Source organism: Anomalospiza imberbis, chromosome Z (assembly GCF_031753505.1).
Source record: "Anomalospiza imberbis isolate Cuckoo-Finch-1a 21T00152 chromosome Z, ASM3175350v1, whole genome shotgun sequence".
In the NCBI taxonomy this organism is placed as follows: domain Eukaryota; kingdom Metazoa; phylum Chordata; class Aves; order Passeriformes; family Viduidae; genus Anomalospiza; species Anomalospiza imberbis.
The window spans coordinates 53,054,382-53,070,634 of NC_089721.1; the positions used below are offsets into that span (position 1 = coordinate 53,054,382).

General features: G+C 38.1%; 1 long non-coding RNA gene across 2 annotated transcripts in view; it reads right to left on the reverse strand.

Moving 5' to 3' along the window:
• LOC137464925 (uncharacterized) overlaps positions 1-12,551 on the reverse strand; it is a 29,274-nt gene extending 16,723 nt beyond the window's left edge. For both annotated transcript variants that reach the window (XR_010994485.1, XR_010994484.1), the window contains exons 1-3: positions 12,319-12,551; positions 12,038-12,142; positions 4,709-4,783 (exon numbers count right to left, since the gene is read on the reverse strand). This is a non-coding gene — a long non-coding RNA (uncharacterized lncRNA). The remainder of the gene's footprint in view (positions 1-4,708; positions 4,784-12,037; positions 12,143-12,318) is intronic.
• Positions 12,552-16,253: the final 3,702 nt, after the last annotated feature.

Here is a 16,253-nt window from a genome sequence, read left to right on the forward strand (position 1 = left end):
TTTATGTGCCTTCTGAGTGGACAGCAAACTGGAGGTTTGCGACACTGAGAGTCAACGTGCCTAGGCTTTTCAGAGGCACTGAAACTGACACTAGTTTTCATATTTAAAGTCTTTGGAAAGAGGGAGAGAAGAGCCTATGTATGATAAACAGACCCCATCTAGTTAATTCTGTCAGGTCTGGTGGCACTAATAGCAGACAGAGAAATAGCTTGACTCGGGCACACTGAGACAGTGATAAAGTGAGAGGGGAGCTCAAAGCAGAATCAGCTGCACAGCAGGCTCCCAGATCATGGTCCTGGACCAGAGACCGTGAAGTGAAGCTCTATCAGAGATGGATTCCTGCCTTACGGGGAGATGCTACAATATGGGAAGGGGACTAATTGGAATGATATGGGAACTGAGAAAGAAAATAAAGTGGACAGAGAGGTAGCTACCTTTTCCCATGGTAGTAGAGCTGACTTGGTCCACAACAGACATGGGATTCTTAGTGACAGAAAATTGCACAGAAATAACCTCTTCAACATATTCCATTGATCTGCTAAAACAACCACTGTAAAACCATATTAATGCAAAAATCTAAAACTTGGAAATTTCTCAATGAAATCTGCTGCGGTCCAGAAGTACAACAGATATTAGAGACATGGTGAGCCTTTACAGCATTACCTTCCTAAAAATCCTTATTTTCTTACCCACACTACTGTACTGTGTATTTCTAGTGCTGAACTCTCTAGTTTGAACCTGTAGGAAACAGATTAAGCAGATTCATTTCCATCCCAAAGTGAAGGGAATTCTGGTACACATTGTGCATTTACCTCAAGGTTCCTTTGATCAAAGGAATATGTAACCAAGTGCTTAACACTTAAGACAGTCCTCTTCTGTCTCCTGCTTAGAGGAAAGTGCTACTGCTAGTCAGTGGTTACAGAAAACAAGCTGAAAGTAGTGCAGAAACTTCCCAATCTTCTACATATCCCCCACAGTGAACAAAAACTGCAGAAAAAAAAAGCAACAAAAATTAACATAAAATTAAAAAAAAAATCATGCCAAAATTCAGACTCTTTGAATAGATACTACATATACCTGACACTTCAAATAACTTCAAATGACTGGGAAAAGTGCTAAAACTTAAACAAACATTTCTAAGACAACTTGTGACTAAATGTTGATTCTATATTTTTTTAGAAAGAGTGATGATTGGTTTGCATCCACAGTGAACTTCTTAGCCCATGAAAGTTTCAAGATGGAGAGTTTAGTGTATATTAATTAAAGAAAGGAAGTATTTTTCCTATTTGTATGTCACTATGTTACTTCTTCAATCACCTAAATATCTCTTTTCATATTCTTAAAACTGTCTTCCCATATATTTAAGTCATTTATGGACTATAGCACAAAGGTTTTCTTAATTAGAAAGAAAAGCCTAGAATTTCTATTATTCATATTTAATGAATTATAGAAGCTATTCATCAATACAAAGAATAAATAAACTAATTTTGGATAAATAAATTTTACCATATTTTTTTCCTTGCTTTCTTCTACTGTGATATGATGGATGCTTTCACAGAATTTCTGTTTCAGAAATTTGGGGTTCTTTTCTGTAAGCTCACCTCACTTTTCTCCACTCACTCAGGTAAAATATTATTGTAACTGAAGGTTTTGGTGATCTCTTTCCCACAGGGCAAATCTTGCCTCACTCTTGATACCTAGAGGACATCCATTTAAGAGTGACATAAAAGAAGTAGACCTATTTGGTCAGGTCCATTAAAATGATCAGAGGGTGAAACTCCCTTGCGAAGCTCACTTGTTCACCCTAGGCAAGACAAGGCTCTGGGGAGACCTTGTGTTTCTGCCTTTCAGTATGTAAAGAGGACTTAAATGAAAGGTGAAAATAAACCTTTTACTGAGATCTGTAGAGACAGGACAACAAGGAATGATTTCAGCTGTAAGAGGGTAGATTGAGATTGGATACATGGATATATATTTTTTATTATGGGAATGCTTAGGCACTGAAACAGATTGCACAGAGAACAATGTGTGGATGTCCCATCCCTGGAAATGTTCAAGGCCAGGTCGGACAGGCTGTGGAGCAACCTAGTCTAGTGGTAGGTGTTCCTGCCTGTGGCAGAATGATTCTATAACTTCCTGATAGACTTAAATCATACAATAGGATATGATTTTCCTACAGACACCACTCTGCATGAGGAATCAAAGAGGTAAGAGCCAGGTCTGTGTATCTCATTTCACATTCTTTTGCTCTGCAGCCTATACCTCCTGTCCCCTGGTGCTTCCAGTCCTCTTGTGTCTCGTCCAAAGACCTTTAATTCGAAGTCTGTCTCAGATGTTAATTCTTCTCTGCAATTCTGTCCTTTTACTGATCTTTCATTCCAGCCCTTAGTTCACTGCCTTTTCCTGGCAACCTTGACCACATGCCATACTTCTCCCTGATCCATTAAATCTCTGTCCCACAAAGTGCTCAATTCAGATATACAGCTTGGGGCATGATAAATTCTGTACAGTTCAACCTCTATGAATATATACACTGCTTATATGCTCATTTCTGGTTTGGCAGCCACAGTCAGTTCCATAAAGACTTATACCCATCTTTCATGGAAACTACAAACAGCTCAGAGGAGTTTTTTTCACTTTTAAGTAAACCTAATCTGAAACTCTGAGTTGGTTTTAAAGTTACTTAATCAGCCATTCTGCTCCCTACAGACTTGTGGGTAAGAACAATGTCTTGAACCGGCTACCTAAGGGGGCTGGATATTACAGCTTGTCATCCTCACGGAAAGGTTTTCAGGTGCCTTGAAATCGACAGCCCAACATGATGCCAAAAAAAAAAACCTTTTCTCCTTTTTTGTAAATACTCTAAATGCAGTAAGTCTACATTAAACCTTCTCACTTCCCAGGTGATTATTTTTCCCCATTTTAAGTGATTTTTTTTCATTTATTTATAACAGGATGCCCAATAACCAACCTAAAGTAGGTATTACAGAGTTAATCTGCAGCAATAGTAGTTGTGGTATGAAGAAAAGTTCAGGTTTACAAGCCCTTCATTTTTCTGTTTCAGCAGCAAATTATGGCATCTTGGTGGTTAAACTGCAGCAGTAGTAATTGTGGTATCAAAAATAGTTCAGAACTTATAAGCCCTTTATTTTGCTGCTTCCATGGCAGATAATGGCATCTTAGCTGACTTCTAAATGACACATTAGAAAAGAAATGGCATCTTTATTCAGCATTTCTACAATAAACTGATGAATTCTCAAAAAGAAATGCAACCTTAATAGGTATGTAAGTGATCATTATAGTGAAGCCAGCTTGTTAAGAATTTCCACCTAAAGGCATTTTCAACATCAGTTTTTCTCTATTAGCAAAAGTTGACTTTTTAATGAGATCATTGCTGCACTCTCTGGTGGTGCTATTTCAGTTTGCCTCTAATTATAAACTCAGTAGGTCATAACACAGCCTGAGGGGAATGCCCTCCCCCCACCAAAAAAAAAAAAAAATAAAAATGAATAAGGAAAAATCTACAGAGAACTAATTTTATCAATAGTCCCATTAAAAATATCAAATACAAAATCAAAGCTGAGGGAGAAACCAGCAGGCACAGTTTCACAGTTCCATTTTATGCTGAAAGAAATACTAATATGTCCCTAGATTTATTGTATTTGAACCTTGCACGCCTGGGTGTTTCTCTTGCAGAAATAGAGTGCCATCACCTCAAAACTGCAGCACAGGAGTTCCAGTCTTAGGAACATCCTTATCAGTGTTCCACAGTGAGGAGGAATGAGAACGGATATACTAGCATTGTAGGTCAAATGGGGAGTGTGTTTCTGAAAAGAATTTACCAATTGCCTTCACATACACTGATTCAAGCCAAGGAGCAGGCTCAGACCAGAACAGCTATATTCCTTCTGGATGACACTGGGAAGTTAAATATTTTCCACAGAATGACCTAGTGCCTTCCAGCCACTAGCAGACATTCAGGTCAGAGGATGAGACTAGCACTGCCTTGAGACAACTTCGCCACTGCCTCCAAAAAATGTCAGCGTGCCAACACCAGTACCATTGCACAACCTTGTTAGCTTCTAAGTCACACTGCTTAGGAGCACAGATTGAGCTGAGGTGTAGCATGACCACAAACCACTGCAGCTCTAATAGCATAAATGCAGCACTGGGAATGTTTCCCTTAACCTAAGCAGTTTTTCTACTCCTCTGGGAAGTACTCAGAACTTTTAAAACCCAATTCATTAACAGAGCTTCCTTACAGAAGGAATAGTTCTCCTCGCAGTTACATAGTTAGCAATAACAGTGAAAGATGGAAAGATTACAGGAAATTGTCAGTGAACAACTCAAGAGCATTGTTTTGCCTAAACCACAAGGCAAGGGGAGAGAGAAGAAAAGCAGAACAAATTGACTGTGAATATAATTAGATTGTAAATATGAAAAAGATATGTAACTCAAAAAGGAGTCAGAAACAGAAAGCATCCCAGAAGTTGCTCTTATCACAATTTCTAGCCAGTTTAAATGTGGAGCTTGATCATGTTTTTAAAGGGATTACAGAAATAACTGTCTGTGAATGCAGCAAATTGGACTATATGTTCCAGTAAAACTCTTTAACTCTTATTTTCTCCTAAGCTTGCCTGAGAGAGAGGCACTGTGGATTATGAGGGATGCACTGTGAATATCATGAAGGAAAAGGATTTGTTCCCACCTGGATCCTTTGTTATCACTGCCTCAGTAGGTGAGAATCATCACAGTTCCTTCTCATCAAAGACTCCTTTGAGGCCTGGAAAGGAAGGAAAAGACAGTCTAAGCAAACTTATAGGTCTCCACTGTTTCTCACATAGCTCTTTGCAACACCTGTCAATACATAAATATATGCTTATGTTAAAAGCATGTCTAGTTTTTGTGGAAGATTAGTAACCAAAATCATGTTATTTTAGCATATATATACAGAAGATTACATCGTTATTAACCTTAGTATAATAAGATACTAATTTTTACATAAAAACTCTTCTATTTAATGTGGCAAGCAACACTGCTGTGCACACAGCCAGAAATGTGTTTATCTGCTGATAGTGAGGGCTTACAAAGATAGATGTAGCTGTTTGAAATTCACAATTTCCCATTCTATTCAAAGGGCTGAAAAATGTTTCACAAAAGGGAAAGGCTGCACTATTTCCTTTTTTGAAATGCAGAGATGAGTGAGAGGGTCATGCTTCTTCACTCCTATTGCAGAATTCATAGTGTCCTACTCTGGAGATAGGAGTATCATTTCCCTGGGGTATGGCCAGGCCCAACGCTGTCCTGTCCAAAGTCACAAAACAAACTTATGACATCAGAAACCTCACTGTCATCCTCAAGTAGACAGCTTTCCACATACTTTACTTCCCTGCAGTTGATTCCTTTTTAGTTCATCTAAAATGCTCTCTGATTACTTACCACCAATCCTTTATCGCAGGTCTTTTTTTTAGCAATGTCAGGCATTCAACTTGGCTAGCTCTCCGTAGGAAATAGTTCCGGGTCATGTCAGGCAGGACAAGTGGGGCAGGTGGACCATCCTTAAGTCCAAAAAACAGAACGCTGCAAACTTATCATCACTGGGAAAAGGTTTGACAAAGCAGGACAGAGGCTCCTGAATAAAATATGTTTGAGATCATCTTGTACATTCCTGTAATCTTTGTTCTGTAAACTCTGGTCATGAAAGTGATTTGTACTTGGATTCATCCTGAAGTACAAGTTTCTTTTATTTTAAATGCCTCAAAGACATTTGATTTGTACTTGGATTCATCCTGAAGTACAAGTTTCTTTTATTTTAAATGCCTCAAAGACATTTCTTTTTTCTTTTTTTCAAGAAGGGAAATATTCTTTAAAAAAAGTAAATTAAAAACTTGTTAGCACTATATGAATGTGATGAGAAGTAAAAACTCATTTGTAGAAATGCCTATCAGACTTCATATTTAGACACCAGGCACTTTAACAGAAACTTTCTTACTGGCAAACATGCACACTCATTGCAAATGGATACAAAATGAGAAATGTCTGAGAAGGGAGAAAAGATGTCTCTTCAGACTTTAGCAAATCCAACACTAACTTCTGCTAATGACACCATCCATTTAATTGAAGCCAGCTTACAGACTGGGACTGTATTCATCATTTGCATCTGGAAATAAACTGGGAGATAAGATGCAAACCAAAAATCAGTGGAGATTTTATTTAATCTCTCACTAGAAATCCAGAAAAATACCAAGTGACTTTGGGTTCAAAATGCCCACAGATTCTATTACAAGAGGCTCACACTGTTTAGAGTTGCCATAGAGGCAATCCTTTCTCTATCAGAGAAAATTCCTCCATACCCACAATAACAAAAAAGTGTATATATAAACACTTTTATTTCATTTTTGACATCAGGTATTTGAAGAACACAGTTTTATGAAAAGATGAAGCTTCCTAGTTATATTCAGATTCATCATTATTAAGAAGACTACAAAAATAATTTCAGACTTACCTTTAATTTAACCATTCAGCTACTACTTAGATCTCCAATGGCATTCTCTCAAAGAAAACTTTTCAAGCTTAAGGACAGAGCGAGAATTTTTTTCCTTCCTACTTTTCTACTAAAGAGACTTTTATGAAATAAGCTCAGTTGCGTCAAGTACTAGGCACAGGGTGCTGGAGTTATGGAAACTGTTGCAGAGGACTTAGTGAAACCAATAGCCTGTTGATCTGATGAGTGTATAAAACTGATATTAAAAATACTCCCTATGGAGAGGCAGAGAGAAATGAGAAAATTGCTGTAGATACTGCTTTCTGAAAAGCACTTGTCAACTGCACTAATGATTGCTTCATGCAATGCCCATCAGTGTGACAATACATATTTTTATCTAGGTTTCTCTCAAAGATGGCAGTATAAAATAATACAAATACTTTATAAGACCTGAGGCTTTTTAACTGTGACAGCGGTGCCCTCTATACATGCCAAAACCTAAAGTCAAAAGATCTGCCAAGTTCCTCAGTCAAGTTTGTTACTTCCTCCTACATTGTATTTTGCTCTATTTCAGACTGTTTCCCTTCCAACTGCACCTCACCTGCACCTCAACTTTAAATGCAATTTTTCAACTTTTGTGCCAGAACGGACGCAAAAATTCAGCCAACACACTAGCTAAAATAACACACTGAGCCTATAGGAGAGCTTTGTCAAGGCTGAGCTAAATAAAAAGTTAGAGGAAATTATGTTTACAGTAGAAGCAGAACTTTTTGTAAAAAGGAGGTCTGGAAAGTTATTAGCTGACTAAGACAGAGGAAAAGAAGGACATATAAGGGGTTTGAAATTCAACTGCCAGATGTGAAAGGTGGGAAACAAGAAATAAACAGAACATGATGATCACTCACTGAACAAGAAGCACAGGGAATAATTCCTCCAAAGAGAGATTTGTAGTACATTCAATAGGTTCCAACAAGGGCACTTGGGATTTCTTATATTAGTGAAAGTTTTGACACAGAGTTTAGAAGGATCTGAAGTTTGATGCCTAGAGGCCTGGAGTTCCTCTCAAGAGTGCCTGTTTTTACAGTAATTAAATTACATTGTTAGAGCAGAGATCAGACTATTGCATTTTTCTGCAGCCAGCCGCAGCAAGAATATCTCTGGTGAAAATGAAATGCTACTCCAGTGTATATAATACTGTATATATAATATAAAGTATACTTAAGTGGCAGTTGTTTACTCTTTACTCCACCATAATTTTAATTTACATCAGCCATGGCACACAATGGTCATTCATATCCAGCAGTGAGCCAGCGTATCATGTATGGCGCCAGTTAGGACATTTTCAAGACTGCAAAGAGCTGCCAAGAACTGCAATAGGAGGAAGTTCATTAGTTTCCACCTCACTCATTTTCTGCTGCAAAAAGTTCTTATCTCCCCACTGGGAGAAACATTCAAGTTGTTGTTGTAATAAGTGTTGGATGAATTTTAGCACTTTAGAGTAAATTCATAGTATTTGTATACTCCTGTTGTCTCAGATTATTTTAGTTTTAAGGGTCTCTATCAAGATAAAAGGTTATCCTATCCATGACTCAAATTCAAACAGAAATAAGATTCCATTGTGCCTAAGACTTCTTAGAGGTTGCAAGGTTTAAAAACAGGTTATATCTGGATTAGGAGTTTGATACACTAGATGCCTGCATTAAGTACCTCAGTTGCAGACACCTCCAGTGCTTCTAAAGAATGACCCAGGAGTGTTGCACAATTGCCATAGTGTTACACATGTGAATATTTTCTACACTAAACTAGTTCTGCAGCTTGAGGCAAGCTTCAGTCTGCTCCATGTTCACTTCTCTCCTTTGGAGGTAAGATGAGCTGATGCCCACAGGTCAGTACTGCTCCCCGGTCACAACACAGGGATGCAAGAGAGTGAACAGGACTATGATCACACACGGACATCTTCCTGCATTTCCAAAGCCCAAAGACACTTACCAAGACCTCAGTTTGTTGCAGGCTACTCAGCAGGAATGCAACAGACCATGGTGCTGGATCTGAACCCCATTTCGATGCCATTTTATAATGAGAAGCACCTAAGTAGTTACTAAAATTGGGGGGAAAAGGAACTTAAATACCATTATAATTTGCTCCAGTAAAGGCAACCTGTAACTGCAAGTATGTGTCTGACAAATTACATTGTGCAGCACATCTGTTTTTATGAATCTCTAGCTGTGGCATATTTCTAATTGAAGGAAAGCTTATAAATTTCATCAAATGCTGTCCAAAATAAGAAGATTTCTATTTCAGAAAGACAGAAGTACCAGTGTCTCTCAATTAAAAAAAAAAAAAAAAAAAAAAAAAAAAAAAAAAAAAAAAGCCCTTCGATTTCAATTGTAATAGTCATGAAATAAAACAACACTGGTGTAGAGCTGTCTGTACTTGCCAAACCTTTTAGAAAATAACAGAATCATAAATGGGTGAGGAAGAGTGAAGCAAAGCAAAAGAAGAAAAAGACTGTATCAGGTGCAGGTGTCCAATGTCTGCATTTACAGTATTTTAAAAAGAGTAAAAAACACCAGAAAGGGGAGGGGGAGAGAAAAAGGAAAAGAAGATTTGTCAAACAGGATCATATACACTGATCTTGGAGATGAAGGGGCAGGAGGATGTGTCCCATGTCAGAGCAGGTGTACACTCTTCAACCCACGGAGACGAGCCTATGCTATGTTCATGAAAGACTGAATTCTATGTGAAGAACCCATGCTCCCCATGGAGCAGGGGAATGATGTCAGAAGGAAGCAGGGGCTCTGTTACAGACAGAGTACAACCCTAATTCCCCATCCCCCTGCACTGGGGAAAAGAGGTAGAGGAGTGAAGCTGAGCCTGGTGAAAGGGTTGGGGAAAGCTATTGTTTTAATTTTTGTCTTTGTATCCCGCCATCCTACCCTAATTTTAACTGACAATGAATTAAATTAATTTACTGCAAGATGAAAATGTTTGGATCGAGACAGTACTTGGCTCTTGAGCTTTCCCACTCTCTGTTCTCCTCCTGCCGCGGTGAGAGAGCAGCGTGGCTGCACTCCGAGGTTAACCCATCACGGTGACTCACTGAAGGTCACACAACAATTCACACAAGCAAAGCCAAGAACAAAAACTGTCTCTCTGGTTTCCCAGCCCAGTTTATGTTACTGTCAGCCAGGTCTCCAACCTCCCTCATAGCTGCAGGAGAACAGCCCAGCTCATAACAGAATTCCACAGGAAATAGCAATATGGAGTAGCCAAGGAGAGCACTGAGGCTGTGACTTATCCCTGTCTTCAAAGGAAGCATTGCATTGGCACAGTACCGCTGGGGCTTAAGAGACCTTGCAGTTATTTCAGTAAGTACTTTGGCGCTAGCCACACCAGTAACATTTCATGCACATAGCATCTGCAGAGTGGCAAGGCATGTCAGTATCATATTACATTATTTTTACACTTTGGATTTGCTGTCTGCAGTTTGCTTTAGACACCCAGCTGTTGTAGAAGGCAAACCTTACACAACAGAGTTGGGGAAAATATTTTTCTTTTCTATTACAATTTTTACATGCCTTCTAAACCACTGCCATTCTCTGACTTAAGATACAGAAATTTTCAATTTTTATGACAGAAATTTGAACAACATATTCAGTCTGAATCAGAAGAGAAAACTAACCACAAAATATATTTGTATATTTACATACAAATTTATATAGAGATATATAGATAAATTTAGAGTTACTGTAATGGAATTTCACCAATATACCCACAGTAAGTATTTCTGTGGGAAAAACCCTCATATTTATACTGGATTTTAGATCTATTCCAATTTATATTCAAAATGTTGCAGTCATACTAGCAGAAAACACAACTTTTTTTTTTTCCTCCTCTCTAGCAGTTAGCCATGCTAATTGTGTCTGTTCTGATTCAATACATTGTCAACAACCTCCACAAAATACCCTATCACCATCTGTATATATGGATACACACAGGGCTTCCAAAGGAGCTTGTAAGTATCACAATGGCATGGACAGGTCTTCCAGTCTAAGTTAATTTTTTGGCTTTTTTGATCTGTAAAAGTGACACACAAGGACAAAACAAGCATGAATCTACTGTGGCACTCAGATGCAAATGGTCAACGACCACATCAATTGTGCAAATTTTTTTCACATTTCTGTGCAAGCCGAGACAAAACCAGTTACTCCGCTAAGCAAGCTGTCAGGCACTGATTATGAATGCCACATAATTTCAGGATGTGTTTGTTTTAGCACATGTTGTGCCCTACTATTAAGGCACAAATGCTTGAACATCTTTTCAAGGTGCACAGGTGGTACCAACTTATCCCATGGCAGAAAATAATATTAAAAAAAATACAGTTTTCTACTGAAACCACACATTTATGACAAAAAGCAAAAGTGATCAACTTTGGCTGTATTTCAAAATTTTCCAGGCTGTTTATAAAAAAAAAAAAAAAAAAAAGAGTTGCAATGGAGCTAACATTTGAGAAAAAAATAGAAATTTTGCACATTTTCTTTTCCCCAAATAAAACCAGCCACTTAACTTTTTAGAGAGGTGTTTCTATAACAGGCACCTTCAGTGCAAGTTTATTACCAACAATGGTATGCTGTGGTCTCCTTCACACTGTGAGGAAACATCAACAGAAACTTAAAAGATATTAGAGTATTCTGTGGGTGTATACTGGGATATGCAATCAGGACATGTAATCTCTCTCACAATTTAAATATTTTAAGATTAACAACAAATGTAATCTTAAAGCTTTGATCTTGTTAGAATCCTCAGGCTATAGAAATTCTTTGATTTTGTACTTCTATATAAGAGCTATGAATTAGAAGAGGCCATAGAAAAGTGGCAACAAAATCAAAAGAAATATGGCCATGATGAGCCTGAGCTGAGTTTACAAAAGAGATTGCATTGCCAAGACCTAGATAAAAGAATAATGTTGGAGTATATGATAATGTGTTGAAAAAGGTCTAAATTAAATAATGATGAAGTTTTTACAGTAAAAGTGTAAGGAGAGCCATTAATACTGAACCATGTAAGTAATCCAGTTATGATAATATCATCTGATTTTAAATTTAAACCAAACAATATCAATTTCCTGAACACCTCAAACCAAAAAAAAAAAAAAAAAGAAAAAAAAAGAAAGATGTTGCCCCTTTCTATTTCATTAGATGTTCCTACAAGGTGAGTTTTCACCTTGCTCTTCACAGGTGAAAAAGAGACAGGGAGGGGGAGAAAGCTTTCAAAATTTTTGTCTTTGTTCTTTTGAGTAAAATATAAATTGAATAGGGGAACATAAAATAAAGGACAAGGTTTTCAGTCAGTCACTCATTTTCTATCAAATTGTACTGTGAATTCGGATGTGACTCTATCCCCAAATACAGCTATAATATAAATGCCCTCTGGTTATTATTTGAAAGTTAAGCAATATCTAGGTTTGAGAGATGCTGCTGACCCAGTAAAGCTATAGAGCAGTGGTTTTATTTGCATTGAAAAGCACCCCACAATCCAGCTAGCCCTGCTCACCTCAATGTGGAGTAGAAACATATATTTGGAAAAGGAAAGTCTTGTGTCCTCAATGAAAGCATGCTCAAATGAAATGAACATCAGCTATCTGAGGATTTAGAAAAGCTTAAAGAAAGATCAATTGATCAATATTAAAAAGGGGGTAAAGAAAGAGATTAAATAGTACTATATAATCTGGTGTCTCTTGTTTGAAGCTTTTGCCTCAAAAAAATTATTCCAGCTGTTGAATGCATCAAACTGGTGAACTGTTTCCCTAAGCACAAAGTAATTTCTCAGCTTACCTGTTGTATGATGCTTTATCAGGTCACAAAGTCCTTTTTTAGTACCTTCTCTTTCAGCTGTTGGGATCAGCAAGGCTGCCCTCAAAAGGGTCCTTCTTGCTCCTGGGATGGTGGTGACTGACGGCACATTGTGACCTTCTGTACCACTCACGGTCTTCTTCCCTGTGCTTGTGTCACTGCAAGAGTGGGAGGGAGTGTGAGAGGCACAAGACCTGTGAGTTTATTTCACTCACTCCCTCTCACTCACTCACTCCCTCTCCACTTCTAGTTGAGTCACTATCCTGCTCCTTCCACTTGCACAGATCTAAAGTCAGTAAAGCAGCAGATGAAGAAGAAAATAATCATTTGTGCACAAGGCTGAGAGCATAAGAGGAAATATTAATACAGTCTTCCAAGGCATAAACCAACCACTTTTAGGGTCAGTCAACTCTTGCTACTAAGAGGAACTGGAAAAAAAAAAGACAGAGAGAAACTATGGTGCTTACAGGATGGGTATCTGACAGGAAAACAGCTTATTGAAGAGGACACTGGCTATAGAAACATTTGCATGACAGACAGCCTGAAGTGCCATTTTCCTTTTGATTCCCTTTCTTTCTTCTGTGCACCTGGATAGAAAAATAATGTACAGCTAGTTGTCTTTATGTCCCCAAGAGATGATGTCTATTTATCTTTTAACCCAGTTACAAAACAGCTCTTCAGGAATAAATTTTTATGCTCCCTTTTTCTGTATTTGCATATTGCTTTTGTATTTTACATGTCAAAAGCATAAAATGTTTTTTAATTATTTCAGGTTTACAAAAGAACAGATCATTTAACTTCAAAACTTTTCCTTTTTCCTTGGAATAAAACTTTAACTTGCCTTTTGGTAAATCTACATTTCTGTCCCTTTCATTGAAGAAAGGTCAATCAGAAAGGCATAGTAGTTGACTAAATATCAACACTATATAGTAAGAGGCAGTTTTTGTCCTTCTTTATCACCCTTCTAATGTCAAGTGTCCTCAATGATTTTAGTGGAGCTTCTTAATAAATGAAAATCCATTTTGTGGGCAGGGAGTGCGAGCTATGCAGAGCCTGGCAGTGAGCAGTTATTTAAAGCTAAGTGCTGGTTTGAAGTCAAGAGGCCAGTCTGCCATTCATCCCAAATTGAGCTAATCAAGCAGAAACACTTAATCAGCTTTAGCAAAAAAGTAATCAAGAGTGACAAGTGAAATAAATGACCTTTTTTGTCTCAAAAAAGTTGGTTAGTTCTTGACTATCTCAACAAGTAAACCTTTTGTTCATGTTATTCTGGATTTCACTGAGTTTTGTGATTTCTCTCTTCGCTTAAACGTGCTTGGCATGAAGTCAAATCCTGTCAGTATTGAGCAAGGTGGAGCACCATTAGCATTCAAAGGAGACAGCAGACAACTTTATGATGGAAAAAAACTGTTAACATAACAGTGCTTAGAGACTCTATCTCATTAAGTCACACAGGCTTTTTTTCCTACTTTTAATGATCATAGGTTTTACTTCCCAAAGTAATTCACTAATACATTTCTCCGTGACTCCAAACAATTTTCTGTAATTTTTCAGAAAAAACAAATCTTTTTCATCACTTTGGATACAGTTTTTCCAGCATGAGAAAAAATTACTCATGTTATAAGATTGGTCCCTTCTGACTTTTCATGTAGCTTTGCTTTTTTCTTAATTGCCTGGTTACTGTTGTTTGAAAGAGTACTGGATATTCAGAACACACAGTTTCATGTCTCAGCACACATCTTTGTTATCAAGTGGGATGGTGGCCTACCAATGCTATGATGAACATAATTTGGAGATGAACATCACAGGTGGTCATGGAATCTGCACATGCAAATTAGGAATGAATAATGTGGTCTGTATCTTAAAGTATAGTGTAAAGTATTATGTATTACTTTGAAAAAATGCTTTGGAAAAGACATCTGGAACACAGAGTTCTTTGGGTACAAATATTAACAAAGAACAACTTGTCCGGGCTCACTCCCTGATTGGGGTGGCCAGGAAAGGTGGAAAAGTCTCTCCTCCAACCCATGCTTTCAAAGAAAGACTCAGTAGTCTTCAGTTGTCTGGTCTCAAGGTAGTTTATTGTGTGTTATCTAAAAGATTTTCTCTCTGAGCTGCTGCGGTCCGTTCAGCAGTCAGGCAAAGGCACACTCCAACACCCAGGGCGCTGGTGCCCTCTTTTATATCATACATTACGTGTTAAATGTTTATGGTTTTTCCCCAGTGCCCATCACCTATATTGAATAGTGACTTTCTACTCTAAACCAATCTGTGAGTGCCAACATCACCAAGAACATGGAGGTTAGGAAGAAGAAAGAAGGAGGACAGGGCACACCCAAGTCCCTCCATCTTAGAACTTCTGACCCCCATGTACAAAGCTCAGACCCCGCTGTACAAGGCCTAAAACCCCCCTGTACAGCACTCAAAAATTCTTCCTTTCACTTTGTGACTACTTCTACTATAATATCTAAACTTTTGTGATTTCTTATTCTTCCTGCAAAGTTGGTAAATTGTTCCACGGATCAGGTTCAAAGCCACAGGGGTCTGTGGCTGCATTCCAGGGTCTCAAATGTTTCTGACCTGGGCCCAGAACATCCAAGAGTGCCCAAGGGACATTCTGGGTTCCGACCTTAATCCAGGACCCCTAGTTCTGATAGGACTGAAGGTAATATGATATAAAAATGTTAGTCAGAGCTGTGGTTTAACATGGAAGGGTGATAAGCATGATACAAATGTTTGCTCACGGGGGAGAACTGGGGGGGAAAAAAAGTAAAACTATTCAGCATTTTGTCATATGGTGCGGAATATCCCTTTGGCCAGTTGGGGTCAGGTGTCACAGCTGTGTTTCTTTCACAGATTCTTGGGCACATCTAGGCTCCCTGCTGGCAAAGCAGGAGGAACTGGAAAGTCCCTGCTTTAGTGTAAGCACTGCTCAGCAACCACTGAAATATGACTGTGTTAGCAATGTTATTCTCATACTACATCCCAAACACTGTGCTATGCCACTTACTAATAAGAAAATTAACTCTATCCCAGCTGAAACCAGGACATCCACATAAGAATTATGGTGAGCAAGCACCTACAGAAGAATCCCAAATTATTTTAAAGAGAATGCAATACATACAATGCTTCCTTGAAATTATGTTGCCAAATAATATGCCACATTTCCTGTAAATGCATGTCAGTTCACATTTTTTCAATGCAAAAAAGCTTAATTTTGAAATAATTATTAATATCATTCTGCTTATTCTTTTTATATGATGAGTAATGAATAGAAGTAGAAGAACTGAAAATAAATTGAAAAAAGTGGTAAGCTCATAGGAATAACTACTGTACTAAAGGGAATTTAATAAAGAGACTGAGAAATCAGCAGAGAAAGACAGCTTCAAGAACAACTTGGTTTTCCATGCAAAATCCACACTATCAGACACTTTCAGAGGGCAGTTTGTCTAACCTGCCCCTGTATAGAAAGTCAAAAGCACCTAAAATTATAAAGTGTCTCCTGCTATAAAATATAATTGATTCCTTGCAGAATGTGCTGATCTCTTCCCACCCTTCTCTGTGGAGAACTTAAGAAATCATCACTGCTCCCTCATAAGACACATCTTGTGCTTGGGGCAGAATTGTCCAAATACATTCTCCTTGCAGCTCTCCTTGTATCTGTCTGCACTGTTCTTTCTTCAAAAAGGAGCACATTCTCCAGCAGCCCCATTTTGAGGTTAGCCCCTCAAAAAAGACCACCGTTATTTCCCCTAATTCTTTATAACCCCACCTGTAAAGTACCAAAAAAGAGTGTTTGTCTTTTTAAGGCTGTCATCATGTTATCTTTTTGAATGCTTGACAGTCTGTTAAACATTTTCTGATCATTGACTGAAATCACTATTGGCAATATCTTGTTTACTCAATGTCTGGGATTG